Here is a 19,366-nt window from a genome sequence, read left to right as displayed (position 1 = left end):
TTTTTCATTGGTAAAAAGGTTTTGTCTGCTCTTTGCCAAGCAAAGACTGTTGCATCGCTGCCAGTCAGGTTTCGAATTCTCTCGATGGGGATTGAAGATGAGTACAGTCATCCCTGAAAAATGGCTGTGACTCCATGGAGCCATGCGACTGATGCCAAAGTAGACTGCTTCATTTTTCTGGCTTTAGCTTCAAATTAGATCAGACATCAGAAACGACCTTCAGATATCAGCAAAGCCAATATGCTGACTAGGATGCATCCGAGAAAAAGGCCAGTGATCAAGATTTATGGAGTGAGGCTACGCTGTATGTCAAGAGTGATACGTGTCTCATCAACGGTGAAATGAAATGTCAAATTAGTTTGTGTGAGGGCGTGTGTGTGTTTTAGCTTGTCTGCAAGAATGCTCTAATGGCTGTTTGTGCACAAGATCAAGAGACAAAGACACAAAGAATTCGCCGTCAAATGAGACCGAACGTGAATGGAAGTGTGAGTGTCAAATAGGGTGCTTATAGTGCAGAACACTAATAAGGAGAGCGTCAGCAGGACAGCGGCAGCAGATCCATTCTCCTCCGGGCTCCATCTTGGCAGTACCTGTTATAAACTTTCTCTGCCGTCTTGCACAATTGGTTCTGTAATTTAAAAAGGTCAGCATGGCTCTTGTGTAATTCAATACTCTCATGGTGCTGTATTAACCACATATTTAATCACCCTCGGGGTGGTGTGCAAGCTGAATACTGAATGTAAAGGGAAGAGGTATAGCCCACAGTACTCAAGGCGCAGTTCTCCAGCCTGATATATATGACTCAATATGTAGGAGGAGGAACATGAGTGTGGCTCTGTGTTTCCACTTTAGTTTAAAACAAAACATCTGGAAAACTGAATGTTTGAAATAAGGAATTCAGCTGTCAGCGTAGCAGAATATAAAACTGGATGGTCGCGGAAAAAGAGTTTGTTTTAGGTTGTTTCCACAATGAAAAAAAGACGAGTAAATTCAATTTGTCTGAGTTGCAGTGTCGGTATGACAGATGCAATATCTTGCATTATGGAGTTTGACGGTCTAGACAATCACATTAAAGGGCAGGTTCACCAATGAAAAACCGTCAGTAGTAGGAAGTAAACAAAATTGTATATCATGAGATATACAGGGCCATAAATATTGCACGTTTCCTACGGTATGATTATGCCATACAAGACAAAAGTCTACAATAAATAACAGCATTAATCTCACAATTCAGGGGAAAATGCAATCCTTGATGAAAATGAGACATTTTAAGCTAAACTGAATATAAAACGCATTTAAATATGGCTGTATATACCCAACTTGAAAAATATGAGATACCTGTTGCACTGAGGCTGGCAGAGCATTATGGGAAATGAATGATACTTCACCTGAAAAACCGATCACCAGCTCAATTACTGTGAGCAGAGAGCCACTTTATTATGTTTAAATAGAAGACTCATACATGTGGTTCAATATACTGCACATATGGCATGCTTAGCTGAGCAGACGACACCAGTCGAGAATGCAGCGTGAAGTGATGCCAAAGAGAAAAGATGAATGAAAATTAGAGATTGTTAAAGAGTGTAAAAATAAACAGGCCACTTTGCCTAGCTGTCTCCTTCTAATGTACCCAGCCATATACAGTATAAATCAAAGATGCCAACATACAACCAAACTCTATGACACTGGAGGGAAGGTAAAAATTACAGCATAGTTGGGGGCTTAATCTGGTTAAATAAATACAAGTTTTAAAGACATGCTATGTTCACAGTGTTTTAAGATTTAAATTAACAGAGTTAACAAAGTGTACAAACCCTAAAATTGTAATTTGATACCGTAGAAATATATAATCCCCTGTAAGTATTTATGGTAAATAAACACTGACACCTTTGTGTTTATCAAAGATTAATTTAGTGGATCTTTATTTGCTTAAATGCTTATATATGCCACAACCATAATTTAGCTTGTTTACAAAAGCTTTATTAGTTGCATGAATCAGCCAGACAAGAACGTCAATACTGGACAAATCTACAAAACACGCGGTGACAATGTTTTTAAAATCTTCCCTTTTCACAATCCGTGCAAAGCCGGTTGAGGTTAGGGAAAAATTGTGGTTACTGCAAACAAACTATGGTTAAAGTGTAGTTAGGGTTATACAGCTAAAACACTTGATTAAGGTAAGGGAAGGGTCTTGGTTACTTGGTGATACTGATCTGCACAAATGCTCCACACACCCATCCCCCACCCTGACGTCACATTGCTACAAATAGGGCACACTACTTGTTGGCATTGAATGTCAATTATAGAGTGCATAACAGAATGTAATTCCTAGCATATTGGGGTGATATCCTCCCATTATCTAAATGTCTGCAACAGTGAGACAGTGTACACAGGATACTAGCTCATTACTCATGAACCTTAGGAAGGTAATGAAGTACCTCAGAAAACCCAGAGGATGAAAATACCTTTTAAAAAGGGAACAGGGAGTAACTGCTGGTATTTACTTAAAGAAAAGGAAATTAAAAGAGCTGTCAGTCGGTAAGTATGCAAAGAAATAAAATCTAAGGGATGCCTTGACATTTCTCTCTCATTGAGAGACAGTAGAAGGAAGACACATTCCTGGCGGAATTTGACTTTCCCACATCTAGATATTTATGACAGTTTCTTTACTATGCTGACAGATTTGCACAAAGGACAATTCATGACTTAGATCTGACATCCCTCTCTGGTTTGGGTGAATTGTCACTGAAGCTGAACACCTTGCTTGAGGCATCAAGTGCCTTACATAAGAAAGAATATCTATTTTCAAATCTTTGTTCCCACCTCTAGTACACTTACAGATACGTCACACTGCACTTACAATTCTTGAGGGTATCACCTCGTATCTTTTTAGCTATAACTAGAGCAGAATATGAGTAAAAAGAGATAGAGATAAGAAAAGCCCTTGGTTATTATACCTGGATGCCATCAGATTGTTAGCATGAGCTGAATCCAATCCTAATATAGCTCTATCTGCTGAAAATCAGAGATCCCACTCCAAGGGTCGGATTGAAAGCATTTTTGCCAAGGTAGTGATCCTTTACCTGTGCACACACACATGCTCACACACACACACACACTCACCATTAAATCAGAGTACCCGTGAGCCCACACTGCCCTCTGCTTGACAAGTAAATTGCTTCCTAGATCGTGTTGGCAAAAGAAAATGCGAAAAGGAAGAAGATGGTGGTGGAACATGGTTAAAGAAAATGAATGAGAGCTGAAAGGCAAGAGGATGAAGCAAAGGAGCCAAAATAAGTAGGTAACAGAAAGCAGCGAGTGTGAAATGCTCCGCTAAAAAAGGGGCTGCATGGTCCTATTGTCCTGTCTGATGAGAACTTGGTGGAGAAGGAGAGAAATCAACATGGTGTGACTGATATGAGGTCAGTTGTGGTGACAATAAAAGCTCATAGGTGATTCTCCGACAGGGAGACTTTTCAATAACACGATTCATGCCTTAAATGAGAGACAAAAACCTCTTGAACCATATATCTTCAAAGGACTAAATCTAAATCTTAGAAAATATCTGAGCACAAGACTTGGTACAGTGTAGACTGGACAGATGAGCGATATTTTGAGAAAACGATCTCTATCTGGCAAAAACTTGTGCACACTTCTTGCCACACATTCCCACCTTGATATCAGAACATAATGACATATTGCTCTGCAAAAGTCGGGTGAGGAGTGACTTTTTTCCATTTTACTTCTGTAACCCTGAAACGGGGTTCCCTATTTCAAACTTGAGATGTTGGGAAGATCTTAACAATACATTTCAGACTCCATTCCTCAGTCAAACCAGGCCCAAAACACTTGACCAGCAGATACCACATCCATTCAAAACTCTCCTCAGGTCAGAAAGCAACAATCAATAGAGTTTAGCCCAACATCTGCTGCACTACGATCACGCAGAACAGTCGATAACAATAACAAACATGATGGATGTTTTGGTTATTTCTAACCAAGTATACATCAATAATTTAGTAGCAGAGTGGATGTTCAGAGTTTCACAGTTGGACTCTTTCACATATATGCTTCGTATTTAAAATCAAGAGCAAGGAAAAGCGGTCAAGTGAGGAAGGATATTAGTCGGGATTCTGGGAAGACTAGGACGGACATGGTGGTAGGGTTGGGTAGGTACCACCTCAAAGAATTTCAATGTATATGATATTCCTTATGCAGCATCAACCCGAGCCACACAAAAGCTCCTATAAGAGGGTAGAGTTGGCTGAGGTTGGGAACTCGTCCTTTACATACTGATAAAACTGAAATGATTGCTGTCAGTGCATTCAGGCCACAGAGGGCTCACAGTAGATTTTCACAATACGAAACCGTTTCATACTCATTTTTACTTATTAACAAATATCTCAAATGTACTCCATTCATTCTATTTTCTATATCCTTATCGGGACAGCCTGCAGGCTTTCTCAGCATGCACTAGGTAAGAGGCTGGACAGGTATCTTCTAGCCAGTCAAAAATAGTTGTGCATTTGTAAGATGCACAGTTGCAAGCTGTTTTATTCATTGTACTGTGGTAGACAGTCTATCACAGAAAGACTGTAAGAGAGAATTATTGCTGATATGTGCTAAGAACAATGTTGCAATTCTGGTGCCAAATGACTGATGTCAAACCTCAAACTATAAGGTTTCATTAGAGCTAAGGCAAAGGTGTCAAGCACATAATAGTCAGACAAACACAGACTGACAGACACACACTGATGATGAGCCAGACCATGAAGGTTTTGTCACTGGTGAGAAGACATGCAAGTGCAGAGATATATGATAAGTCTTACCTGGGACTAAAGGAACCTCTTGGCCCTGGACCAGCCTGAGCAGAGCCATCATGAGGAGGGGTGTGGCCCCTGACCACGTGCCACGCATTATGATGCTCACTGTCCTGGCATCACTAAGCGTCAATCTGTGGTAAGAGAAAAAAATAAAACATTTAAAGAAAGACAAAGAAAATTGATATTCAATTTATTGTGCAAATTACAACAGAACGCCCGAGAGCAGGAGAAAACAACATTTACTGCAACAGCATGACCACAATACATAAAACATCTCATTTCTAATGGCATTAGTGAATACAAAGCAGCTTTCTTGACAAACGACTTACAATTCTCTATTGAGTTCCTTTACGTTGTAATAGTATGGTAGTTGAATCCATAATTTATAATCCTAAGAGAGTTCGGTATTAGAATGTTAAGAAGATTGCACATTGACTTTCTGTTGCCAAACGCTTACTCAGTATCTCCTATTGTTCACACAAACACACACACACACAAAAATGCGTCTGTGTCAAATTGATTTCAGACAGGTAAGACAAAAGCGTCAGAGTTTAGTGGTGTGTGCGAGACAATGCCGCCGTGCTGACATCACCTGCACATAGTGACAGGGACCGTCTGTAGCATGGAAATAAATCTGAGGATTCTCCGGATCAGCCATCTGTGGAACAACCTGTTCACCCTTGTTTGATTACATCCAGCAGGCCAGGCAGCCTCGGCTGCACCGTCTCCTGGCCTTTCTCCGTTTCTCTCCCTCTCTTTCACACTTCCCTCTCTGCACTGCTATGCACTGTGATTTTCTCTTCGCAGCCCTTTTCCCCAGGCATGACATACTCCTTGAATTGGATATGCTTCAGATAAAATACGATGGACTTGCTTTATCATAAATTCCAAGGCACTACAGGAGTGACTGAGTCTCGTCAAGCCTTGCATCTTTTGAGATTATGAAGAGCGTTTAACATCGACTCTCCACAGTAAAGAGGTGAATGTGTGCGATAATGAAAAATGAAAAAAATTGCTCACTTAGCAAAGCTACCAATGGACTCTACATCACATTTTTCCTACTACTGTACTATGCCCTCCTTCCAATCATGTGTTAAATGTACATTTAATTCTTCCAAATCCAAAAATGGCATGTCCTTTTAATTCATGTAATACCAAATAGACCCGCTATTTGCCACTTATTATTGGCAGCTCCTTCTTTTTATTCCATCCTTTTCTTCCTGGCTCTCTCTCACTCTCCTTCCTGTAATAGGTTTGCAGCAGAAAAGAGAGACGAGCATACCAATTTGCTCTCATAGCTTTTTCTCCAATCTTATCGTCGGGTACTCAGTGGACACTCTTGCACCGCTTTATATGCGTTTCTTGTTCTCAGAATTAGAAGAGCCTCTGAAAAGGCTGTCTGTCAGATCTCAACCATGGGGAGCTCATTGTTGCAGGGTGTGTTATCATCACCTCTCATTCCTCCAGTGTCACAGCAGAGCCAAAGAATTATGGGTTGTAGTTGCACAATTGCTCCATTTGCATGTGATGACGACAAGCGTATTCCCAGCTAAATGTCCGATAAAGAAGTCCCTGTGGTTAGTCTGAGAGATTCCAGTGTTTTCACTCTGCCTGGCTACCTGAACCAGTAGCACGCCAGTATCCTGGAGGAGAAGCGGACTAGGTTTCCCCATTTTTCCTGATAATTGTGTCAGATAAACACACCGCATCGTTCTCTCACAGGCAATCTGATAAATACCCAATTACCAGTCAGGAGATGGCTGTGACAAGTCCTCGCCAGGGGTCTTTGGTTTTGGGAATGTGGGATACATGGCACTGAGATGGCCTTCTCATCACAGAAGCAAGTTGTGGGGAGATGGACTCATAATTCAACTCATCACCCTGTGCCATTTGATTAATGAGTGGACGGATTAGAGATAAAGGAAGATTTATTTGAGTCCTACCCTCTAGAAACCACAAACACGTATGTGAAGATTCATCACAGTGCAATCAATGCCTATTCCTCTGTACTCATTATTTAGCCCGCTTCCATCCAAGGAAATGAGCATGTTTTACAAGACTTGTTTCAGTGGCCTCCTCTGCGTTCACTACCAATTCAGTCCGAGAGGAATGAAAGGCCTTTATTGTCTCCCTTTATCTGAGTCAATGACTGCTGAATGGATTGAAGCCAATTAATCTGGCAGTGACAAGAAGCATTGCTGCTGGCTCAGTGACCAACTCCCACAAAAGACAGGAACCATCAGCAGAACAGTCACTGCCCACAAATTGATTTTCGGATGCCTGCTAAACCAAGGCGATGTCATTCAAAATCTGCGGTTTCTCATTGTGACACTTTCTCATGACCCAAGCAGTTAGACTCAACAGAGGTGAGACAACAGTGGACAACATATCATTGTTACCATGGATAAACAAACGCATAACTTTCTCATTCATCTTACAAACGGAAGAAGTTCCCAGATGCACTAATGAGAAGCAATGCTTATGTGCAGTACCCTTGAACTCAGAGAACGCTCAGGTGAAATTTAAAAGAAGGATTTGCAGGTAACTTAAGGTGAAGCTAGTCGGAGGCCTCTGAGAATAAGACTGAACTTCATATTACCTCTGACTGGGACCTCTACTCCTCACTGCTTAATCTGTTCCTCTTTCATCTTCTGCCTTTGTGCTTCTGAAGCACAATGCACATTCTTACATTGCCAAATTAGGTAAGGCAGAGTCGGAAGCCAAAAGTACTGGGAAGCGGTAGAGAAGAAAGGAAAACCCATAAAATAGGTACAAACACACTAAAGAGTATTTATACAAAGCAGCCACTTTATTGGGTACCCCTGTACAGTCTAATGCAATGCAATATAACTGTTCATCCACAAAGTCTACTGTTGTGATGCCTATGTTCATTTTTCTGTTGACATAGTGGTGTTAATTAAATCATAAGTTTTAGCATTGAGGTCATATTTAGTGATGGTATTGTTGTGACTTGCATTATATTTGTAGATGTTTCTAATATGCTGTATGTAAATAGTACAATGAATTAGAAACACTTTGAAAAGCTAGAGCAGAAATAGACAGGTATATGATTCACTGTGACATGAATACAGAATATCCTTTAGCAATAATAACCAGGTAAGGTTTGAAAGGTAAAGTAGCAAACTTCTCCTGAAGAACAGATCCATAGATGTTCGTTTCTAGAAGGCTGATCATGTGGAGGAGTTAGATGAGGTCAGTTAGCCTCATATGAGCTGAAGCTATGAGACTGCTGTGTGAGGAGGGGCTTCTGACACAAGCCTGTAACTGTGGCTGCTGAATATTAGCTTCACAGAAATACTTTGGGATTCATTTTTACATGAAACAGATATTGTCCCCCATTTCTGACAATCCAGTCACATTAAAATGGAATCGCTTCATGGATAGTACGGAGAGGAGGTATAGTTACAGTGTCCAAAATCTTTCTCTTAACATGCATGTGGCATACAGACTTGAAATAATGCAAACCTATCCTTTTGACATCTGCATATTAATTACTATGTTTTCTTCTCAACGTAGGTTGAACTGGCTCTGCCTGTAGGACTACTTTTTGTACTGTATTTTGCTGAATAAGAAGTCACTTCTTTACAGATTTTATACAACCAATACTGCATTTTTCTTTTTTGCTAGTAATAGCCCACCCACAAGAGAGTTAAGAGTTTTGTGTAATTCAAGTTCAGTATCAACAACAAAGTTTTAGACTCCAGAGTTCAGCATTAATGTATCCTTCTATGTTTCTATAAGGGTCTTGTAAAACACATGTACAATTGCAAGTACAGCAGTGCGGGGATTAAAACAGAGAGGGCACAGAGATTACACACTCTATTTGATGAATCACTGGCTGCAGTTCAATGAGGTAGCAAAACTGTTCATCTCATGCTACATAACCACTTAATAAACAGTTCAGTTGAGGACCTACATGCAGTATTATTTCTATGGGACAACTACTGCACTACCCATTTGTAAATCCATTACTGGGTTTGTGAGTAGTCTCTTTTAAGCTCTCAGTAATTACCAGCTAATTTTAAACAACTCATTTAGTAAACCATTAAAACTATAACAGGTAAGTTTTGTTCGCCCCCATAAAACTTACTAATGTGTAATTCTAATTCACAACTATTTGAAGTTCAAACCTACAAACTGGTGCAACTGACTCCAGGGCGCTGGCCCCACAATAATGTGTGGATGGGAGAGCAGTAGGAATAAGGGACTTTGTCTTGAAGTATAGACACACATGCACATGTCCGCAAGTGTGTGTTGTTGTGTTGTGCTATGTCAGCGTCATGTTTGATGGATAGTTCCTGTGCCTCTCAAGCACTCTGTTCTCTTTGTCAGCATGGCTACTCCTTCCTCATAAAAATGCCAACACTGGATTAAGCATCTCACATTCACAGTACATTATCCCCCCTCACTTCATTACAATAAAAGGATTAACCTGCCCGGGATCTGTAAAGTGATCGTGGGGAGGGTGGACGACGAGTGGCTGAACTGTCCTTCCCCCTTAGTGTAGATCACATCTCTTGTGCTCCTCCAAGTCGTGCTACTAATCATCCACACTCCTGCGGGGGCCACGGTACAGACTGTGACAACACACAGGGACCAGAAACAAATCTGAGGCCATTAGGATAACCTGCAGTTGACTTACATAATAGCATATGCTCCATCCATTCCACAGGGAAAGACCTCATTGTCCCACTTTCTGTTCATCACTACTGAATGTCATGTAGAGTGGTCTGGTCACAAGAATTGTTTTTAATGGTGGAAACTATTTCAGAAAACTGTTTGGTGTGGACTGATAGGAGTTTTATATGCTGGCATGGATGTTAACATGGCTATAATTTAATAGGGGTAAAGGGTCTCTCCATCCAAAACTGGCAAAATGATGGAGATATGAGAAAAACTCAAATTAGAATAAATTAGAAGAGCTGAAAGCACTCCAGCATGACTGAGGAGATGGGCCTGGTCACACGAGGGCTCCCCACAGCGATCCGTCTTCTCATGAATGTGATCTGTGATAAATTAAAAGCTGATTATTTCCTGGAGGGAGAAGCCAAGCGCTTGGCCCCCAGCCCCCTCACTGGCGGTGATGGATTAGTCCACAGTCTGCACTATGGACCTGTCCCCACTGACGGCACAGCAATGGACGCCACAGGCCCGAGTGCCTCCTACCAAGATGCCATCTCTGACAACTCTTAATTTATTTGAATAAATGCTCTTTAAAGGACAATACCATTTTTTCAAGACACAGATGGATGGTTCTTTGATTTTTTTTTTAAATAGTATTACCATACAAACCTCCAGTCCTATTAAGCACTGAAACACTATATAGACATATTTATTAATTCTGGACAAGAGCAAGCTAGTCCAATAAACGATAATAGACATTTGTTTTCCATCGTCAAGAAAACATTTATTAAATACCAACCCATCTGTATTCCACCTAGGCTTCAACCCATAATTGTAAATGGTGGTATTCACCTTTGAAAGCAGAATGTTTATAATATTTTGTGTTAAATTTCTTAGCTGTAACAAGACATGCTCTAAGAGCTGCATGAAGGACACAACAGACGGGCTGATTCCCAGTGAGAAATGCCTCCCTATGACACAGTATTATTGAAGCCAGAGAGCACTAAACAGCTATACCTATAGTTAGAGGTTCTGTGTCCGAGCTCAGGTGCACAGTCCATGAGGCTCCACGTAGCTGAGGTTTTTGCATTATGGTCCCATTCTCATGTGTCTGAACCATTTTCCCTGGGTCGGCATCATTTGGATGGCCTACAGCGCAATTTGTCTACAGTGATTGGGTCTGCCCGAGTGGGAACAAAGGCGGTCAGCCTGGCTGTTGTGTCTTTTTGTGTCCCATATGTCAGAAGTCTGCTGAACAAACAATGCAGCAACTGCCAAGAGCACAACAGTCATTATCTGCTGTAGAATGGCTGTCATTATCCTGCTGCAATCATAACTAATTACAAAAGTTGCTTTGTAAGCAGGTAGATTATGCAATGTTAATTGGCCGTGCACAATGCAGCAAGCGCATGTTCAAATGCCACTCACTATTGTGCCCTGCACAAAAGCAGCACACGTTTTACCCTCTGCCATATGAGAAGCAACGCCACGTCAATCGATGGCTGGTTTAAGCCTACATGGTACAGTCACACACCTTCCTGTCATTAGTAACAGTTGTAATGAATCACCCTTAACTACATTATCTGACATAAACCAATATGCCTGTGTGCGTCATTCTAATTGATGAACCTCATCCTATAAACTGGTCCGTCTCATTACTCAAGCTCACCTACAGCGTCAGAAGGAGGAAGCTGAGCTTGTATTTCCAAGACTTCAGATAAAAACACTTCCATTGTTTCTGCATATAGATACTTCATTGACCTCTTTTACTAACTTTCTGGGCTTTAAAATGGGTCAGAGCCACCATATAACAGGTACAGAAACATATTGTGGGGATATAATTTCTAAAATCTATATTTAAAACTAATCAAAACTTGACTTAGCTAAGCATTGCACTAACCATAACAACCACATCTCATTTCAAGGCTAATGAACTGTTAATTATGACCCACTTTCAATGCTGAATTCTTGAACATACAAGTGCAGCAATGGTGTTTAAATTTGCATTTTGTGAAAATACACAGCTGGAAGTTCTGCTTTCATAAAAACTCTTTAGATTTTCTAAACAGTAGCTAGACACAAGATGATTTTCCCCAAGCACAGCACAGCAACCTTTTTTGCATTAATCACCATAAGGGTGCACTTTACCAGCCCACTCTGGCAAATTAAATCTTCAGAATAATATCTCCATCATTGCTGTATTTCTGTGCTCTGACATGAGCATCTATCTGGCTTTGGAAAGCAGCACAGCAGAGCCTGCCAACTCGGAAAGACCTGAAACCATGGGGCAATAAAAAGTGACATCAGCAATGGGAAAGTTAATAGTGTGTTTCAGATGCACTTTCTGGAGGACAGGAGTAGCAGAGGTTTCATTCACTGTAAGTGACAGTGGCTGGCAATCTCCCGCTGCCTCCTGTATGCCCTTATGAATTTCAACCTGCTCCCTGTTATAACTTATAAATAGGTAAGGCTTCCACAGGGGCTTATGTGACAGACTAACGTCTGGGCATCCACTGCATTTACAGTTTGTGTACAGATCATAGTAACAGCTTGTTTTGCTTATTCATCTATACGATGTGACGTTGGATTGCAGCTTGCACTTCCCTAGTGTTGTGGGTTGTAAGAAGTGTGACACTGGTGATGGTGTAAGGCTGTTTTTTTTTCCTTCACATGAGCCCATTTCTAACTTTGAGGAGCTCATTTCAGCACAGCTGTCACACACGGCCTCAAGCTGAATAAACAGAACACAGAAACACACAGACAGAATGAAGACAACATGACTGCAGAAGTCTGTTTCAAATTGAGCCACAGGCACATTTTCCTCCCAACGTTTGTTCCACAGCACATGTTCTCTTGCTCGTTTATAAACTGACATACCTCTTATTGCCTGTGTAGTGAATTATATTGTTTCATTTATCTTTAAAGGTAAAGTTAACCTGGTTGTCATCAGAGCAGTATGATGGAAGATAGCTACTTCTGCAAAGAGATGTAGAATAAAAACATCCTTTACTCAATGTTCTATAGCACAGTCTACGAATACATTGTAAAACTATTTTTGCAATACCACTCTGGGCCCATATTTATCCAAATTTTAAGAATTGCACTAGGTGTAGGAGTAAAAGAAAGACAATCAAGTGAGTTACTCATAGTAAAAGAACCAGCTCTCAGGTGATCACATAATTAATCACATGTAAGCTTAGAGCAGGAATAGCCAATTTCCCATGGGCATCCCTTCATTTTACTCCACTCACTACTTCAATTCATTTTTATTTGTATAGCGCCAATTCATAGAAAAAGTTCTCAGGACACTTTTCAGATAGAGTAGGTCTACATCGTACTGCTTATAAAATTACTTCCAGAGACCCAACAGTTATGTGTGACTAGAATTTTATGAAAAGATACTGTAAATTAAATCTTTCACATCTCCAGTAGCAATTAGGAAAAAGGAGGTCAACAAAACACAACTGCTGTTCTAATTTAAATTAATGTTTGTTATTTTAAAAGCATGGTCCAGATAGCTAACACAGTGTTATTATTACTATACAGCTCCTAACCCTCACCCCCATGATCTTCCCCAAACCTAATTAAGTTGTTAACTAATAAATATAAAGTTGTTTAACGGGGGACCAGATCAGAAAACGCTACTTTGTCTCATTCTACAGGGCACGGACAGATTAGGTATTTTGTCATTTCATTTGGAGGACTTGTTGAATGAAAGATGCTACTGAGTTGCATTGTGGGTAGTGTAGGAGCTTTTGAAGCTCGACTTCAACCAAAGAAGTCAGGCTTTCTCATCCTCTGCTGCTTTGAATTTGACTCTGAATTCTGTTTTTAATCTGTCTCTTGTGCGTACAGCAACTTCATGTCCAATAATTCAATATTAAACTTCTGAAATACCTCTTTAATCTACTTAAGAGACATGTGAAGCTGTTTGAAATTTGATAAATATCTTACAGAAATAATAGTGAATTTAAGTAAGTAAGTTTTTTTTACTTTTATCTTTCACCTAAATCTCAAATTGAACTCATACAGGCCCTAGTGTCAAAATATCCTTCTAGTGATACTGTATATCTCAAGAGATGGACTAGTTTAAATCAAAGCTGTGAAATTGGTGCAGCTCTTCCTCCCCTTGGAACATTTACACCACTGGCCCCGACAGCCCATAGTGGTAAGACTTTCATGCTCCAGCAAACAGCAGACAAAGATCAAACGTGGGATATGAGACATAAAAACTATACAAGGATAAACAGCTGCAGCCGCAAAGATTGCCACAGAGCAGGAAAGAAGGAAAAAACTCAGGTAGATAATGAGAACACAGTGGGTTTGTACTGTCTCTGGGCTGACAGACACAAGCAGTGGTCCTGAACATGTACGTGGTTCAACAAGCCTCTGACACGGTGAGCCCTTCTCCTCGGGACTGTCAGCCTTCAGCAGAGCACATCATCTCTCCATGAGGATTTCATCATATTAGCTCAAGCCGGGTGCACAGATAGGAGCAGCAGCTACAGTGTATCACAGGCAGACACACAATCACCAATTAGAGCTATCACGCACACTGTAATTAGCAAGACTGACTGATTTGAGCTTGTGTAAAATGTATTCATATTATCCAGATTACAAATAAGCACATTCATCTAATTAGCTCGCATAGCTCACAAGCTTAATTAAAGTTAATACATTATGATACCCCAAAATCCAGAGATTACAATGCTCCAAGGTTCTAGTTAATTAGACTATTCACACACTGACAGGCAGGGATCGCTGCCTCCCTTTCCCTCAGCCAATTAAAAGTGAGCGTCAAAGTGGGCGAAAACTTTGCTTCCTCTGTGTTTTTGGGAGAGTTTTCTACAAGCATCCTCTTATGCGTATGTTCTCAAGGTAACTCTCTCCTAATCCTGAACACTCAAAATATCTTTTCCCTCTTCCAAACCTTCCCTGTCTCTGTTGCATGATACTACCAGCCAAGTCAAATTGGCAATTACAGGGCCTGTCATCCACACAGCTCCGCCTTAGTGTTTGTTTACAGTAAGCTTACAAAAAGGGCATTTTCAGATTCCTCCCTCTGTATTTATCTTGACTGTGGCAGGCAAAGAGAGAATATTGAGCTGAATATTCATTGTATCGCAGAGGACTCTCACACTTCGTGGAATTAAGTTTGCACTCACTTGCTCCGTGAAGCTGCATTAACATAGAGTGGCTCATTACAGTATTGCATGGCCACCAGGACAGCTTTGTTATTAATGGGGGGAGTATCTGAAAGGAAAGCAGCAATGTTCATTTGTTGTCAGGATCTGGATGTAAATCAGAAGGAGCAGAATACGGCCTCCTGAGATTGTTGCCCTTATTACTGCGACTCTCTTCCTCTCAGGCACGGGTAACGCCCACACTGTACTAAAGCAGAGACACGCATGCTTGCACACACGCTGAAATCTCCCCAGTGTTTTAGAATTTGACAGAGGCGTTAAAAGACTAAAATCGTACTGTATTTCTATCTGTAAGATATCAGGAGAGACAAAACTACGTTGCAAACCTTTTCCTTTTCAGCTTGTACATCTAAGAGTAGTTCAACATTTTGGGAAATAAGCTTATTTGCTTTCCTGCCAAGAGTTAGATGACAGGATTGATAGCACTGTAATCTGTTCTATGAATATGTAGCGACCAGTTAGCTTAGCACAGAGACTGGAAACAGCTAGACTAGTTCTATTCAAAGGTACCAAAACTACCCTACTCTAAACCACCCAATTAACACCTTATGTCTCTTTTCTTTAATCTCTTCTTTAATAAAAAAGGTTTCCTGGAGTCTCCGCTGGTTGCCTGGCAACCGCACAGTGACGACAAGACTTCAGGAAGTTTCACCTCCCGGCCAAGAAATAGTAGGTAGGAGGATTCTGTTACCTTTGGCCGTCTGCTAGCAGTAGGTAGCTTTATATTAAACAACATGACATGGTCACAGCACATGCCGCATGTTCGCAATAATAAAGGAATACATTTCAAAAAATTATCTTTAAAAAAAGAAAGTGAATAAACATATTTCTGTAAGTATTCCTTGAAGAGGCTATGACCTTATCTTTGTAACATCAGGACACGTGCGTATTTCTCTGGCCAAGAAAGTGGCAATATGTGAAAGTCCAGTTTGAGAGTTTTGAGTGTGTGTCAGACTTGACAATATGGGGATTTACAAACAGAGGACATGGGCTGGGAGTTCCCATCTTTCTATTTTATGGCTTGACTACTGATTTTAAGCGTTATTTATTCATTTTCCACAGGAACAATGCATAATTGATAAACATTGACGTAAATGATCCAGTGTTAGCCAAGTGGATAATTTTTAAATGCTGTCCCTTGGCCAAATGTTAAATTATCCATTAAAAGAACAACAAAACAAACATACAAAGTCATAACAGGAAAACACAAAGTGGCTACAAAATATGCATAGTTAAAAATATTACTGGCATGATCGTCTTTTTGTCTTTTTAATCCTATACTCTCATTCCCAAAGATGAATTTGGGGGAAAAAGTGGGTAATTAATGTTTATACTACAGTGTAATACTGCTAAAAAGTATGGTTATTCATTAAATGCTTATAAAGAATGACTAAAAAAAAACCCTGAAATATAGTGCAGTGAATTTTGTGAATCAATCTTTTAATGGAAATAAATGTTACCATGCTTGAGTTACAGACGCTCTTCTATCAGAGCTTTGCTGAATGTTTTTTTTTCCTTTGAGGTCACGAAAAGTAATAAAATATATAATCACTTTAAGTTAAACACAGCAATGAGAAAGAGCCATCAATGGCACACAAATAAGGCACAATACTTAATATTTGAAATATACAAAAGTATTTTTTTTAATATGTGGTCTCTCTGCTGTCCACCAGGTGACACAAAAACCATTTCATCATTAGCAGAGTGCTAGCTAGTCACAATTCACAATAGAACTGGAAATCTCTTGTTGAAATCTACAGGAAAAAGAAATGGTTTAATGATATAAAAAAATCTAATGTGTGAAACTGTATAGATAAAAGAATCAGCATTTGGTTTAAATAAATTGGTTTTCCTATAAAAAAAAAGTCCACGTAAGTGTTTATCTATCATATGTTTCATCGCTTCCACACAAAAAAAAAAAGCAAAAGAAAGAAAAATAATCCAACAAGATTTTTGTTCAGGCACACTCACTCACACAAAAATGGAGTAGCACATGTACACACAGGCTAACACAGAGACACAAACCAGCAGACAGACTCAGAGGGTATTCCTGTCTCCTGCACCCTGATGTAGATGGATGCCCCCGGCTGCTGATCCTGAATCTACATTAGGTCATTACAATAAGCAGCGTGGCCCGACGAAAGCCGTAAAGTGGAGGGAGCAGAGCAGCTTGGGAGGAGAACTACCCTCCCAGCCCTGTGGGGAAACAACCTCGACACAGTCATCTGTCTTAGTTACACAGGAGTTAGACCTACTGACACACACAGAAGAACCGGGCCAGCCCCTGCAATCTCTGCTATGTTGTTATGACACTGCATTACAGGACCTAATAGAGTGCATCTAAAAATATTGAAAATATCACAGGGAGAAAAAGAGGTTTGGCTGAACGTAATGGGTGACAAAATTATTAGGGTATTGGGGGTGGCTGTTTCTTGCTCAGCTGCTGGGAAGGGTGAAGCAAGGTTAGAAATAACCTCCCTTCAGTACAGGTGACTTCTGACCCTGGGCGTCAGGTGAAGGTAACGTGGGGAGGTTAGAGGGTGGACCAGGTCACGACGAAGAGACACGCAGGGATGAAAAGTCTGGGGAGGAGGGGAAGGTGGGACAAGGGCGTCACTGCACTGAGCTCTCACTCAGTCACCCCGGGGCTGGCTGTGTTTACGGAGCTGTCAGTCACGTGGCGAGACCTCTCTCAGGGGACACAGGCCACCAGGGCGATGAGAAAATAATAGCTCCTTCTGTCAGAGCTTCGAGGGACAGGGGTCTGATGGACACCACTGGGAATTAGGGCCGGCCTCCGGGACACATCCCGTGCTACGCTTAAATACTGGCAGGATAGACACTCACACACGGGACGGGGAGGAGGAATAACATCCCAGTCTTGTCAATGGTATCCATATCCATGCAAAGAACCCTCAGTATTTGTGATGTCCTTGTTGCAATTGAAATGATACTACGGAGATCGTCTAAGGTAAAGGCAATCAGGTTTTAAAGCTATTTTCAAAAGGTCTTTTAGGATATGCAGTTTACTGTCCCTTTTCTTTTTTGGTAAAATGACCATATCATCGTGTGATGCTTTCTTGTAAACACTTATGGTGCATTTTCAAAACTGAAACTTGAAGAGGTGACTGGCAAAACGTCAGCCTTTTTAAGAAAGTACGCATGAGCCCTCTAAATAATTGGATATTTGCTCATTGGGTGTGGTGTTAGGACAGAATCAGCGCAATGTCAGCCAAGCCTCACATCTCAACTGTCCGAGCATCCATGAATACATCAAGAAGGATAGTTTTCCCAAGCGCTCTCAAGTCAACTTAACAAGGATTTCCGTACAGGAGAAAAATGTTAGGGATGATCGATCTCAGGAGATTTTCAAGTCTTTGCATGTTGCCTGGCAGAAAAGAGATCAATCTAAAAAAAAATGCTGTGTTTTGGAAGATGGTCTTGGGTGAAGTTTACATAATTCGCAGTGAAAACTTCTGATTTGCTTCTCAAGCAAACTGTGCCAGATTTGACGTAAGGCAGCGAGGCAGCCCTCAACCCTGCATAAAGATTGCAGTGCAAAGAGATACAGTCATGCTGTATAAAAAAGCTTCAGTATGGCCCTTGGTGATGAGCAGGATTGGAAACCACTGCTCCATCCATAAAAGCAGACTTTAAATCAGCCTGAACCACCAATAAAAGGGTTGAAAGATAGCCTAGTGGAGCTCATCATTAGTACAAACACTCAGAAATCATGGGGTAGCATCTGTTTTCTGCACATCCTCCCACATCAATGCTAAGAGCAGTAGGCCTCAGGGAAGGGGGGCGTACAGAGGGCTATTCCCCTGCCCCTCACCATGAATAACAATCTCTAGCTCCAGGTAATTAAAGGGGACAAACGATGTTCACAGGGCCACGCCAGCTCATCATTAAGCAAAGCAACTATTGCACGGGACATGTGTACACACACGAGGAGAAAGAGGCTCTTCACACACCAGCCCAGGGAACATAATGGCCATTGGTTTTGAGTGGAGAGAGCACATTTCACTATACCTATTACACAGATGAATCCATGTGTCTTTGTATCTACCTGGCCTAATGCAACACCGCACATTTTAGGCTTTGTTCTCAGCTGCCTTTGTCTCTGCCAGGAGCCTGGACAAGATGATGGGCTCCTTACTGATGACCTGCCCTCTGTTGTGGGTTACCACCAATCCCACTGCATACACTACAAAGACTCTCATAAACACTCGCATATTCATTCTCACCACTGACAGCTTATTCACATTCATGTATGCAAGTGGATTTTTCCAAACACAAATGACTGTGCAGGCATAGATATACACATTTGACTTTGTTACAAAATTAGAGCAGTGGAGACATCTGAGACACAGACAGACAATACACACCAGCCAACTGTGTACTCTTCCTCATCCCATCTGGAATTGGGTATTGACATCAAACATTGTGGCACTGCTGAGCATGCACAAACTCTGCCACTATGAGTAAAGAGAAATACGAGCATGCAAATAACAGCCCGCATCCTGAATCCAAGCTAACACGGACACGCTGGCGAAGTGACCTTGCCGTGTGTTTTTGTGTTCTTGACGGATTACTTCTCCAGTGTCGTCACTGTGCTGCACCACAAAGGGCCCGTTATTCATGATATTATGTACGGTACAGATAACACGGAGTAGTGCTTGGTGATGAACCGGT

This window comes from Morone saxatilis, unplaced genomic scaffold (genome assembly GCF_004916995.1).
Source record: "Morone saxatilis isolate NCDOM2014 unplaced genomic scaffold, NCSU_SB_2.0 Contig8, whole genome shotgun sequence".
NCBI lineage: Eukaryota > Metazoa > Chordata > Actinopteri > Moronidae > Morone > Morone saxatilis.
Note: the sequence above shows the minus strand (reverse complement) of the source record.